Source organism: Typopeltis vanoorti, chromosome 11, assembly GCF_054136105.1.
Source record: "Typopeltis vanoorti isolate ZY-2024b chromosome 11, IOZ_Tvanoo_1.0, whole genome shotgun sequence".
Lineage (NCBI taxonomy): Eukaryota > Metazoa > Arthropoda > Arachnida > Uropygi > Thelyphonidae > Typopeltis > Typopeltis vanoorti.
This window is the reverse complement of record NC_143559.1, coordinates 55,671,776-55,685,769: the sequence shown is the minus strand read 5'-3', so window position 1 is coordinate 55,685,769 and position 13,994 is coordinate 55,671,776. Positions and strand designations below refer to the sequence as shown.

The 13,994-nt window shown below is 34.9% G+C and overlaps 1 protein-coding gene across 3 annotated transcripts in view; it reads right to left on the bottom strand.

Annotated features, from left to right (window-relative positions):
* Positions 1-13,994, bottom strand: part of LOC150101595 (uncharacterized) — a 427,246-nt gene that overhangs the window by 29,621 nt on the left and 383,631 nt on the right. Inside the window, exon 19 of one of the 3 annotated variants that reach the window (XR_016549079.1) lies at positions 7,656-7,741. The exons of the other annotated variants lie outside the window; for them this stretch is intronic. The gene's annotated coding sequence lies outside the window, so the exon portion shown is untranslated. Of the gene's footprint in view, positions 1-7,655; positions 7,742-13,994 lie in introns of those variants that run through there. 3 annotated transcript variants of the gene reach the window in all.

Genomic DNA, 13,994 nt, shown 5'->3' with positions numbered 1-13,994 from the left:
TCCACCAAACCATCAATGATGTGGAATGAAGACCTCTGAATTTAGGGTATACTATGGTACATGCTGTGCAACTATCGAGGGCATATACTCAATCATTTTGGCTGTTCAAAATTAGATCTGATCTGTGAAGAGAATAAGTCCATGTCTGTTGTTTGCACACTGCCAGAGAAATGCCTTTAATTTTATCACTCTCCGCCACATAAGTTGTGGTGTTAAGAAGTGTTCAGTAGAACGACAATAGGCTCTCACCCTCAGGTCATCAGTTAGTACGTGACATTGTTCTCTACAAGACGTTTATCTCTCACAACACTACTTTGTGTTCTCACAGGATTACAGTAGAGGAATGCCTTCACATCCCTCACAAGCTGTTGCATCCTAACCAGCATGCAGGCCTGGTTGGCCAAGTAGTTAGCATATCTACTCCAGGCAAGAGGCTGCGGGTTTGAATCCCACCAAGGGCATGGATGTTTGTAATTGTCTTATTAACCGTTCACCATATGTACTGCTGTAACCTGTGTCCTGGTGCAGTATGAACTCTGATGTCTTTACAACATAAAAATCCAAATCCTAAAGCAGCATGGTCGACCTGTTCTTTGGCATTCAGATACATCTTCTGTATTGTTATAAAGGTTAATAGTACTTGAAGATCTTGAAGTACTATAGTACTTCAAGATCTTAGCTTTAATATAACCAACACTTATATGTTAAATTATTGATTAGACAGCACTATTGCTTAATCAATAAACAGTTAATACCTTTTATTCCCTTATAGGGAATAGGTGAAACTGTTTGAATCCTAAATTTTGAGGGCTGAATGGGCAGTTCAATCTCCATTGGTAGTTGATCAGAGAGAGATGGCCTAAGACTATCCTTAATTTTAAGTGCTGCCATCTTGTGGTAACCAACCCTAATACGGTATGTTATTGTTTGAAATAGTGTGGGTTCTATGTCAATATTCTTGAATTTATGGGACTAGATAAAACCCGAGTTACTGGAGAAAACCAATTGCCCATACCAGAGATCGACAGACTCAGGAATCGGTTGAAGAAAGGCTCAGAAAAGTTCCTCTGGTCACTGACTAAATGAAAAAAGTCTTTCTTTGGGCAGTCTAGTACAGAGGATGCAAACACCACTTTCACCGACTTAAACAGGCATAATATGAATTTGTTCTCTGGTCATGTAAAAATAGGACAGAGCTTGATGCAGGGTCCTCTCTTGCCATATGCTAGGCCAGTAAACTATTGGTTGATCAAATAATGTCACTTTGGCATACTGAGTGAAGTGTAACGTAGCTTGTCTCTGTATGTATATATATATATATGATGATTTGTTGTATTAACCTGGAATTGGGATATGTTCATATTTATATACTTACTGAGATCTGAGAGTTAGAACAAACAATTAAATTTATTAAATAAGCAACATGTTTCATCGGAGTGGCTGACTTCTTCAGGCATGAGAGAACATAGAAAGCAAATAAAAACACTACAAAGAAGCACTGAGTCACTATAAAACACAGTTAACTTTGAACTGGAACTACAGTCCATGTTAAAGTTCTATTGTTAGACACCTGTGTATGTGTGGCTTCACGAGTGCACCAGGTGTCTAACACGAGTGACAGCAGAGCTGAATGAGTCCGGTAAATTGTAGCTGAGGTTACTGTTTATATGAAGAGGATCCATGACAATTTCTCTAGACTTGACTATGCGCCGTTCTATCTCATCGTAGCATATATGAAGGTTTGAAGTTGTTGTCCAGTTTATCTCATGTTGACGGCCTTCATTATTTGTGTTTACTGAAAACAGGACATGGCTTGAGGGGGCACTAGCTCTGGTTCTTTTGTAAGCAATGTCTCTTCGGTGTTCTTTGAGACGTAGCAGGATGGATTTTTTTATTTGGCCATTGTATGGTTTTCTGCAGTCACATGTGATTTTGTACACACCTGGGAATTGTAGATAGTTGTGAGCTTGTTTGTATTTGCTTAAACTTGATCTTAGTTTGGGAAGAGTAGAGAAGCATGTTTTTATGTTAAACTTTCCCAAAATTCTTCTTAGTTTCTTGGAGAGCATGCTGATGTATGGCAAGGAGATATAACCTTTGGGGTCGTCTTGTGTTTCTACGTTGTTTCGTTGATGGTGGTATAGTTGTTTATTGATAGTTTTTGAAGAGTAGCCATTGTTTTTGAAGGTCCTCTTAAGATGTTCATTTTTTAGTTCTTCATCTGACAGTACAGATCTGGCACGATGCACTGTAATATATATATATATATGTTTGTGTGTATACTCCTGATGATGACCTTAATATGAAAATCGATACATTGAGAAATTAATGTTATTGTCTGAAATAGTGAGTGGGTTCTATAGTAGGCTCCATAATTTTATCAAAATGAAAATAATCTCATGAGTTACCTCAGCAATCTTAAAAATATTGCCAGTAAATTTTGACTACTATGACTACCTCAAATCGCTAGCTCCATCAATTTTCTAGATTACAGATCCAACAATGTGGCACAGCATGTAATCTTTTTATCCCAAAAAGACATGACTTTACACATTAAACTGATAACTTATTTCTTTTGTCCATATTGAAAGCTCTTCACATCACCTTATTAACTATTACCTTAACCAATTTTGCATCAACTGCACACAACTGAATATTTCCCTTCATATCATTGTCCATATCATACATATCATATATATGTACAATTTAAACAATAGCAGTCAACACACTAATCCATGCAGCACATCGCTTGTCACCTGCTTTCTCTTGGATTCTGCTCCTCCATATGCAATTCTTTCATATCTGATCTGTCCTTCAGTCACTCTCATATCCATATCATCAGTTTCACATTTGTTCCAATTTGCGTAACAGAGTTCCATGAAGTATCTGTCATACCATTTGCAAAATTCAGAAGTATCATGTAGTCATCACCTTTTTATTCACAGCTGTCCCTCTCTTATAAAAATTTAGTAAATTACTAAGGCATGACAATCTCTTCACAAAATCATACTGTTTTCCAAAAGAGTATTATATTATTATTCTTATTAGTATTAGGTGATACCTGTAAGGAGTTCAAGGACTCATCATGGGAGAGTACACTGCTCCACTACACAACCATCTCCTCCACTCACACAGTGACATTACTACCATCAACAGTCCAGTCAGAGAGGCAAGTAGTTGTCTGCAAGGATAGAAACAAAATCAGAACACCATGGTGAACTAAGAAAGTTACAGAGGCAGTCAAGGAAAAGAAGAAAGCATACCGAAAGTTCCTGGCAAGGAAGTCAGCATGTGCTCTGAGAGAATACAGAGAAAATGTAAGAAAGCAATCTGAAAAACTAACTAAACAAGTCATGGAAAGATTTCGGTAAGAATATAGAAGACATATATCAGCAAAGTGGCAAAATGCTCTGGAGGCTACTGAAAAAAGATTAGAAATGGAAGAAAGAGTACTGTAAAAAGGAATCAAAGATGATAACAGTGACATGAAAACTGAAGATAAAGATATTCTAGCTGTCTGGAGTAAGTACTCTCTGAAAGGTTGCTAAATGAAACAAGCAGTGACAACACAGTAGTAGAAACACTCAAGAGAAATGGAATTAAGAGTACATGTCAATACTTGAGATAACAAAAAAAAGCCATCAAAACTTGAAATGCCTAAAGGCAGCTGGAGTAGTTGATATTTGAGCAGAAAGGTCCAGTTAAAGTTTAACCTGAGTTTGGGCCAAATAGAAGTTGTCAAGATAACATTTTCACTTTAAGACAAATAGTTGAGAAATCATGGGAATATAACAAGGATCTGGATTTAAGTTTTATAGATCTGGAAAAGGCAGATGACAAGTCATCAAGAGAAAAACTGCTGAAAATATAATTTACCATTTACAATTATATATTGTAAATGGTAAATTATATCAAGCAATGTTAATCTGTATTTGAGTACACCAGCAGCTGAATTTGAAGGAGGTATAAGAAGATGGTTTGATGTTAAATCACGTGTGAGACAAGGACGTAGGTTATTTTCACTATTTATTCATTTATATGGATCATATCATAAAGAATAGTGATATTAAACCTGACATCAAACTTGGAGATATTAATCTCAGCTCTTTCTTTATGCAAATGTTGTTATACACTTTTTATAAATCCAATTCAAGGCTGCAGGATTGCCTGATTAAATTAAATAACTGTTCTAATAAATCTGGTATGAAAAACAGCAATAAAAAAAGATAAAGATAATAAACAAGAACATTGAAAATGTCAGCTGCACTCCAAATGGACAACCTATAGAAGCAAAGCATTTTTCAGCTATTTAGTCAGTTTTAAATTTGCTTACATTTAGTGAAGATGGCAAGTTAAATATGGAAACAGACAACAGAAGTAGCAAAGCTAGTATGGCAGGAAGTCAATGAAATAAATTTATATGGAATAAGAGAGAAAGTAGTCAGAACCAAATCAGCTTCATAGAAGAGTGTTCAAACCACTTTTAACTTATGGATCTGGGATAGAAATGAAAACTTGATCAAAGACTGGAGTTCACAGATAGGAGAGTTCTGAGAAAGATTAGAAGCGTGAGCAGATAGCATCAGTGGTAGAATCATATTACAGGTACACCACCGATTCTGGAGGTGCCAGAATTGTCTGGCACCTCCTTCAGCCTGGAAAAAATTACAATAGCACACAAAATTTCTGCAGCTACTGCAGTCACAAATGGCACTGCATGTGCACATGTTCGCTTATTTACATCTACACTTGATGGTGATATCTTGGTTTTGAGTGATTCTTATTTTGCTTAGATTTAATCCTAGCTAGGGTTTTTTAAACAAAAGCCATTTCACTATGGTGCTGGTGCCAAGCATAGGTCCAAGTCCTTATCCACTTGCACTATATCTTTTATCCTAATGCATTTCATTACTCAATTCACATTGAATAATTAAGTTGCTAGCAGTCCATGGTGCTTTAGAAACACAGGAGAGGTATAATTAGTGGGTTTAGAGGGTGTGTTGACAAATGATTATTACATGACCTTTGTTGGTCTGGCAAAATGGCTAATCTGGCATGTTTTAAGGAACTAAGGATGGCCTGAAAATCAATGACATACCTGTAAAAAAAAAAGGATATTAGAAAGGAACTTGATATTGTTAGCATTCAGAAGCATATGAGTAGAGCTAACCTCAGCTGGCATTGTCACTTAAACAGAATGTACATAACAGGAATTTGATGATAAAAGCGAATGTCATATTGAAAACAAAAACGTGTAAGAAAGTTTTATAAAGAATTAAAATTAAGCAGACTGATATGAAGGCAGCAGCCCTACATAAAAGTAGCCCAAAAATGAAGATACCTCATGGGCAAACTGTTTGGTTACAGTTTGGTAAAGAATTCTTTCTATAATTCTCTCTAATACTCAGTATATATGTATATATTACTCTGCAAAAAGGTAGCTTGATGTAAAATCAGATGTCAGACAAGTATGATTATTCTCCATTCATATTTATCATTTATATTGATTACATTATAAAAGAAAGTGGCATTAAATCTGATATCAGAATTGGATATATCAAACTTAGCTCTTTGCTTTTATGTAGATGCTGTATTCCTAAACAAATCTAGTGAAAGTAAAAAATCTAGAAGTAAAATCATAAAAGAATGGAAGATAACTAATGAAGGAGAACATAACAATAGATTAGCTACTCCACTTTTTTGCTGATGACCAAATAATCCTTGAAAACAATGAAGATGAACTACAAAAATCATTTATGATAAAAATATATAATATGGAAATATCAACAGACAAAACAAAAGTCATGGCCTTCAAAGATGCTAATCCAATATGAAGCAAAATAGAAATAAACAACAAAATAATAGAGCAAGTAAATACATTCATATATTTAGTTCGCACAATGTCATATGAAAATGAAGCTGATATAGAATCGAAGCTATCAAACTTTTTAAAAGTAACAGGCATCATAAATAAAATTTTAAATCCAATTATGTACAAAAACATACATGAACAAGAATCTACAAAACAGTAGCTAAACCTACCTTACTTTATGACAGTGAGATATGGACAATAAAAAAAGCAGATGAAAGAAGAATTGAATCATCCGAAATGAAATTTCTGTGCAGAACTGAAGGAGTCATAATAATGGACAAAATGAAAAGCAATAAAATCAGAAATAAACTTGGAATTAGAAACTCCCAAAATGAACCAGTTATTTGCTATAGAGAAAAATAGAAAGAACACGTACTGAGAATCAATAGAAGCAGAAATACCTAAACAAATTCTAAACTACCACCCAAAAGGTACCCAATGCAGAGGAAGACGCTTAAAAAGATGGAATTGAATCTGGAACAGGCTACTTGGCCTATAAATGCCTGGAAGGGAAGAAAAAGAAGATTTAGTGAAAGTCTCCAGGATTCTCTAGCTAAATTGAATAACAGCTATAACAAATTTAGTATGAAAATTAGTAATAAAATGGCCAAACTTATGAAAATAGGCAAGAACATGAAAACTTAAAGTTGCATTCTCAATAGAAAACAAATAAAATATTTCAGATATTTAGGAACAATTTCTGTGATGATGGCAAAATTAAATATAGAAATAAATAACAGAATAAACAAAACTAGTCTAGTGGAGAGCCAGATGAATAAATTTATATGCCATATGAGGGAAACTAGCCAAAAGACTAAGGTAGTAGTAGTGTGTGTATTTCTACTTTCGGTATTTCTCAGCTTCTAGTAATTAAATTTCTTTAATTATGTCAAAGCTAAGTAAATCCATTGCAATAAATACACACACACACACACACGAGATGGACTAGAAATAAAATGGTTGATTAATGATTCACCATAGATGCCATCAATGACAATCATGTTAAAAATGAAGACATTAGGAAAGGATTTCAAAGGTGCTTGCATGTTTCCAAATTTTGAAAACAAAGATGATCTGATTAAAAATCAAAATTGAACTACATGAGCATATTCTAGCCTACATTCAAAATTTTATTAAATTCCATTGAGTGAGAGCAGAGTTATTGTAATATATATAATTTTAACGTATTTTTAACATCGTGTGACTGTAAATGGCCTGCATGACACAAAAAAAGACAAAGATAGCACAATGCATTTTTCTTAAGGATTTCAAATGCAGAATATCTGTCTAGCCAAAAAGAGAAGCTAACAGGTTCTTATGCCTATCAGAAACAATTAAAAAAAATCAGAAAGATATGGATAATATGCAGATGGAGCTAATTTACAGTAGTATGGTCACTTAAACGCAAAGAGAGAAGAAACACTAAAACTCTGAAGCAAAGATGTGTGAGAGAGAGGGACCTAGAAGATGATCAAAATTTGGATGGATGCAGTTATGAGTACCTTAAAAGGACCTGCTGATACCAACAGTCTGAAAGGTAACAGACAAATGTGTTATACAGTATTAATAATAAAAAAAAAAAATAGTGTATGATGAGAAAGAACTAATGAAGCATTATTAAAACAAAGTAATTTTCTTAAAATAAATTATTTTATGACACATTTTGGGTGAGAATAGCTGGCTTTAGATGAATGAATTTGATGGAAAGAGGATTGTAATAAGGAGATACCTTGTTTGTGTATTAGACACAATCCACTGTTAAGTGCTGGTATTAAAATCTACAGTAGTTCCATGGTAAGAGAGAGCGGATGTTTCATATAGGTTAGATCACAAGAATGTTCACCAAGTATTTCTGCCTTGATAAGTGATCTTGAAAAAAAGCAATGCACATTGTAGTTGAAAGAAATTCTGTTGTTTGTGCTAATGAAATAATTGAATGAATTTAAAAACTGTAATTATTATTTAAAAGACTACAGGAGAATTTTTGGCCAATTTGTTAATATCATTAAATCTGAACAGTGGAATATTTATAATGGCTGGATTTCTCACAAATGAGATTCCAAGTAAGCTAAGTCTGTATATAACTGCAGCTTTATAGGATGAATTTTTTAATAACTGGAAAAGGTTTAGTAGTAAGAGCATCCATATAAATACTGGAGGCTCACTGAATTAAGTATGCCATAAAAAACATAACATTTTTTCAGATATTTAGAAATAATGCTAAAGGAAATTATGGCAAATGCCCTGGTAAAGGAATGAAGGGAATTCTAATTTATGATATGAGAGATGTTCACATTAATGGAAAGGGAAAGTCAACATTAAAATATATTTTGCATGGTATCACATTCTTATGTACTAATGCAAAATGTTAAAAAAAAAAATAAGATTGTATCAATTTAATTGATAACTGGAAAAATTAAGCCATATATTGCAATTGCATTATGGCTTAATCAGGATGTTGTTGATATATAAATGCATAATTGTAGTTATAATGATGTTAGAAAAATCAAATGAAGAAAAAGGGGGAGTTTTTTTTATTATTATTATTATTATTATTATGAGAGAAAATTTTGAATTCCTATTCAGAGCAATTTGAGAGACAGTGTGGTGCATAATGCGAATGAAATGTATAACAGCAGTGTGTGTGTGTGCGTGCGCCCGCGCGCGCGCACACACACACACACACACACACACACACACACACACATGGGGGGGGGGGTTGCTGAAGTAGTGATAATATTCTGAGCCTTTACATAAAATAAAAGTATTAGTAATGGGAAATTTTAATATGGGAGATGGTATTGTGGGACAATGAAAAAATTGATACTACAATAAGTAACAAATTTTTGTGAAACTTTTCAGAAGCAATATTTTTATCGACCTATGGAAAGGGATATGATATTGGAAATCATGACATCAGGGAAACCAGGTATGATAAGAGAATTAAGTATTAAGCACAATATACTGTTGACTCCAAGAAGTAAATTTCATAATAAATAATGTAATAGCTCGTTGGTCTAAGAGTACGATTCCTAATTTTGGGTGCAAGAGGTCCCAAGTTCAAATCCCTAAGGAGCCCAAATCTTTTTATTTCGATGAAAAGCAGATGACAGATGCAGAAGAGATTGTTCAACTAATGCGTGCCCATTTTGCTAGAAGCTATTAACCTGGTGTATACATCATAGCACTCACTACTATCTCTTCACTGGATGAAGAAACTCAGGGCATATGAGGATACTAGAGGTACTAGAGTTGTTGCACAAACTGAATCAGAATTTGGCAATAGGGACTGATGGGATATCAGCACAGAAGCTAAAAGAGTGTTCAGCTGAACTAGCAATTCTTTAATGGCTATATAACTTGAGTCTCAGAACAGAGAATATTTTTCAGGAGTGAAAATATGGTAATCCTATTGCACAAGGGTGAAGCAAAGACTGATGTATCCAACTATCGATCAATCAGTATCTCTGGAGTGGCGGTGGTGAAGATTTTGGAAAAGTTGGTTAGGGCTCAGATTCAGAAATGGGTTGAGAAAGAATCTCTACTTTTGGTCAGAACAAATGAACTGAAAGTTGAAAATTAAGGAAATGCATTTATAAGGATATGAGAGAATTCTAGAAGAAGCAACAAAGAGTGAGAAAGTAAAGTTTGTAAATCTGTTGACCAAGTATAAAAGAAAGGAGTGAACAGAGAAGAGCCATGATTGCAAAAGTAAATGCACAGGTTGCATGTATGCAGTTTATGGATGAATGAAAGGACACCAACTGAAAGATGGTGTTAAATGGATCTGATGTAAAGTGTCTGTAGAATGTTTTGTTATGTATGAAAAGTACAGCACCATCATGGGTATTTGGGTGGGACTGTAAGGGAGCATATGTGCAGGCATATATAAGACAAGTGATAGTGGGCATTAATCAGAAAGAATACTGAACACAGTTTTTCTGAAATCTCAAATCTGAATTAAATATTCAATGAAAGATGTATGGATAACTCTTGGCTCAAAGGAATATTACAGTGCATGCATACTAATACAATAAGCATCAATAACAAGGGTGAGGATTTTGGACATTGGTTAGCTTGACTTGGCTAAAAAGTCTAGACGCTTATGAAATGTGGGTGATGGAGGAAGATATTTTTATAGGTATGGAATGTAAGGAATAGTGTATTTTCAAGGAGAAGAGAACACTGATAATGATAATAAAATAATTGCAACCAACAAGCTAATAAGTTCAGGAGGAAAGTAGAGTTTAAGCTGTATATGAATCCATGTTATATGAGATGAAAGCAACCAGGATAAAATACACAGTTAGCTGCTGCTAAAGGGCAGTGGGTGCAAAATGAGATATGGATGACATGTAACAGTAAATTAGCTCAATGAGTACAGAGCAAGTAATCGTTATGGAGGACTCTGACATAGACTGGAGGGAGGAAAGAGCACATGGAAGAGTACTACTAATGGAAATTAAACTCATTCCCAGCTCTCTCTCGTTTTTTTTTTTTACTCAGCTGATTTCTACTATCTGTATTGTTTCCACGCACATGTGCCATAGCATGTATTACACTTCTAGTTTTGCTTAAGTCACGAAGTGATAGAAACTGCCACCATTATATATTAACTATATGGTGCTTTGCTTGAAAAACAGTATAATTTCACACTTTCAGGGAACTAAGTCTATTATATATTTTAAATATATCCAAAAAATTTAACTGAAATTCTTATTTTAGCATCTCAACTTAAACTAAGTGATCCCACTCCATTCTCTTCTTTTTCTTTCACTACACATTATTCCCGCTTCCTATGCATGGTCCGTGTGTTACCTAGATGCGACTTTTGTTAGTACCACTCCCAACCAACCTGTCGCCTAGCCTGCCCCTGGGGGAATATATTTTTGACTGTAGAAGCGTATGTTCACGGGACCGGTTTGCCTGCTTGCGGGATGAAAAACGCCAGATAAACTGGCAGAAAAAACCCTACTGCCCGCACCAAAGACCGGCTAACTTGGTTATGGCTAAGGAAGATCCTCAAGTCCCTCACATCTTCGACGGGAATCGAACCTGGGACACTCCTTCCCCAGGCATATGGTTGCGAGGCGCAAAGCCGCTAGGCTAACCATGCAGACAAGTGATTCCACTCCATTCACTTTGTTAAAATCACTAATACATTTAAATGTTATTCATTAACAATGAGCAACCATATACATAAAAGAAAAATTATAATTAATTCGTGATTTTCTCACAATATATTTGTATTAACAACAGAAAGGTAATTTGAAACAGAATATTTAAGTTTAGATTTATTTAATGAAACAAAAATACTGCAGAACATCTGTATTCATGTGATGATGGTCTACATAGGTATGTAATTAAAATAAAATAAGAAAGAAAGATGTAAATGAGATGAGAGTAAGATCAGTTATGAATATGCACAAGCTGAATGATCTTTTGCTTTTTTCTTCCTCTAACCTGTTTTCTCCAATGACAAAAAATTCTACTTCTTTCATTAGAACCTTCTGTCTGACATCAAAGAATTGCCATCTGCACTTCTGCTTCTTTCCTTAGAAATTTCTGTGATTAATAGCAGAAATACCACGTAAAATTCCAGAATTTATGCACATCACTCTACTTGCAATACGTGCCATTCTTCATTGGGATGCAATTTTAAAAGTAGTATGCTTTTACTGATCACTCTTACTTGAATATGATCTCATAGAGTTCACATAGTTATTACTGATTTATCTTGATAACTTTTACTTTTTGCTTCCACGCATGAAAGGTTATTTTGTAAATCTATAGTATATTTTGTACCATGGGTGGGCTAAGGATTTCTTTCTTTCTATTTTTTTTTTTCTATTTTCATCCATTTTATATATATGAGGGTGGTCTGAAAAGTTCTCGGAGTCGACCATAGATCGCAACACTATCGGCACACTTTTTTTTCTTCTAAGTTCATACATCTGTCATAAGCATCCACGTGAAACTGCAAGTCATTCTATCAAGTAGTTTGTTTTATACAGCTGTCTGAAGCAAAAGTGTCGTCTGTATCCCTTGAAATCGTGTGGTTATAAAATTCATTGTAAAAGAAGGTTTAACGCCAAAAGAAATTCATTCGAAGTTCGTAAAAGTTGATGGCACTCTTCTCCTTCATTTTTGACAATTAAGAAATGGGCTGCTGAGTTTAAACATGGCTGTACCAGCCTTGAAGATGATCAACGTGAAGGATGTCCCAAAACTGTAAGAACACCAGAAATCACTGATTAAGTGCACGATATGGTATTGGATGACTGCTGAGTAATCCAATACCATATCATGAAATTGCGAGACTACAGGCATTTCAAAAGAATGTGTAGGATATACTTTACATGAAGAATTGCGAATCCCCCCCCCCCCCCCGTTGTATTTGCCAGGGAACCCAGGCAAACAGCGAAAAGTCAGTGACTGGAATAAATCCTAAAACACACCCCAACTCAACATCCCCAGAGTTAAAGATCTGGTACTATGAACATAAGAAGCCTGAATAGCAAAGAAATGAAGCTAGCTGAGGAATCTGATAAGTACCAGATCGACATAATAGGGGTGACTGAAACAAAAAAAGACAAAAAGGGGTGACATCTTTCTGAGCAATAAATACAAAATGTTATATTCAGGCAATGACAATCAAGGAAAAGAAGGAGTAGCCACAGTATATTCAACACTAAATACAAGGCTAATCTTCTTGAATGGTAGGCAGTCTCAAGTAGAGTGATGTGGGCAAATATCAGAATGGGGAATTGGATAATGAGACTTATTTGTGCCTATGGTCCCACAGAAGGTTCTACTAAGGTAGAAATGGAGGAATTTTTTCATGCTTTAGAGAAAGCAACTGACACAATGAAAAAGGAAAAGTTAGTCCTTGTTGGGGATCTAAATAGCAGAGTCTAAATATTTTGGGATAATTTGGAGAAAAGAGCAAAGCTAATAATAATGGCAAATACCTGTTGGATTTCTGCTCAGGACATGGACTGGTTATTACTACCAAGTTCCAACATAAAAATGTGCACAAATTCACATGGAGAGAAGAGGCAAGGAATAAGAAAAGTCTCACTGACTATGTTATTGTCGATAGTGATGTTTTCTCCCTGGTGCAGAACACCAGAGTGTACAGAGGATTTGAAATTGGAAGTGATCACTATTTAGTCTTGAGCAGGATAAAATTGAATTCCATATTGAAAAGAATATGTAAGAAAGTTTTACAAATAATCAAGGTTGAGCAGCTTTCAGAAGTGAACTGTAGACTAAAATACACAAAGATTATTGAAGAAAAAATGAAAGAGTTTGAGAACAGGAACCAAACCTCGGAGATTCAGTGGCAAGCCTTGAAGAAAACCCTGATTGATTCAGCCAGATAGGCATGTGGTGAGGTTATCTGTAAGAATAGAAAAATCAGAATTCCATGGTGAACACAGGAAGTTAAAGAGGCAGGGAAGGAAAAGAAGAAAACATATTAAACGTTCCTGGCAAATAAGTCAGCTTGTGCTTTTAGAGAATACAGACAAATATAGGAAAGCTAAACACTGTGTAAAATTAGCTAAACAAAAGTCATGGGAAGACTTGGGTAAGAACATGCAAATCAAATATCAAGAAGGTGGCAAGATATTCTGGAGGTTGTTGAAGAAACTCAGAAATGGAGGAAAGAGTGTTGTAAAAGGAATTAGAGATGATAAAGGTGACATGAAAACTGGAGAAAAGATATCCTTGAAGTATGGAGTAATTACTTCGAAAAATTGCTAAATGGAACAAGCAATGATAGCACAGTGGTAAAAACCAAACAGGCATACAGTCAGGAACACATATCCATACTTGAAGTAGAAAAAACCATCAAAGGCTTGAAATGTGGAAAGGAAGCAGCAATAGATGATATTCAACCAGAAATGCTGAAGTATGGAGGTATAAAAGTCTTACAGTAGCTGCACTGAATAGTTCAGAAAGCCTGGACAGAGGGATGAATTCCAGATGATTGGAGTAGAGCTCTCATAGTACCCATATATAAAAAGGGAAATAAAACTGAATGTGAGAATTAGAGGTATTTCCCTACTGAGTGTTCCTGGTAAGATTTATGTAAGTAAACTTGAGAAACGGTTGAGAA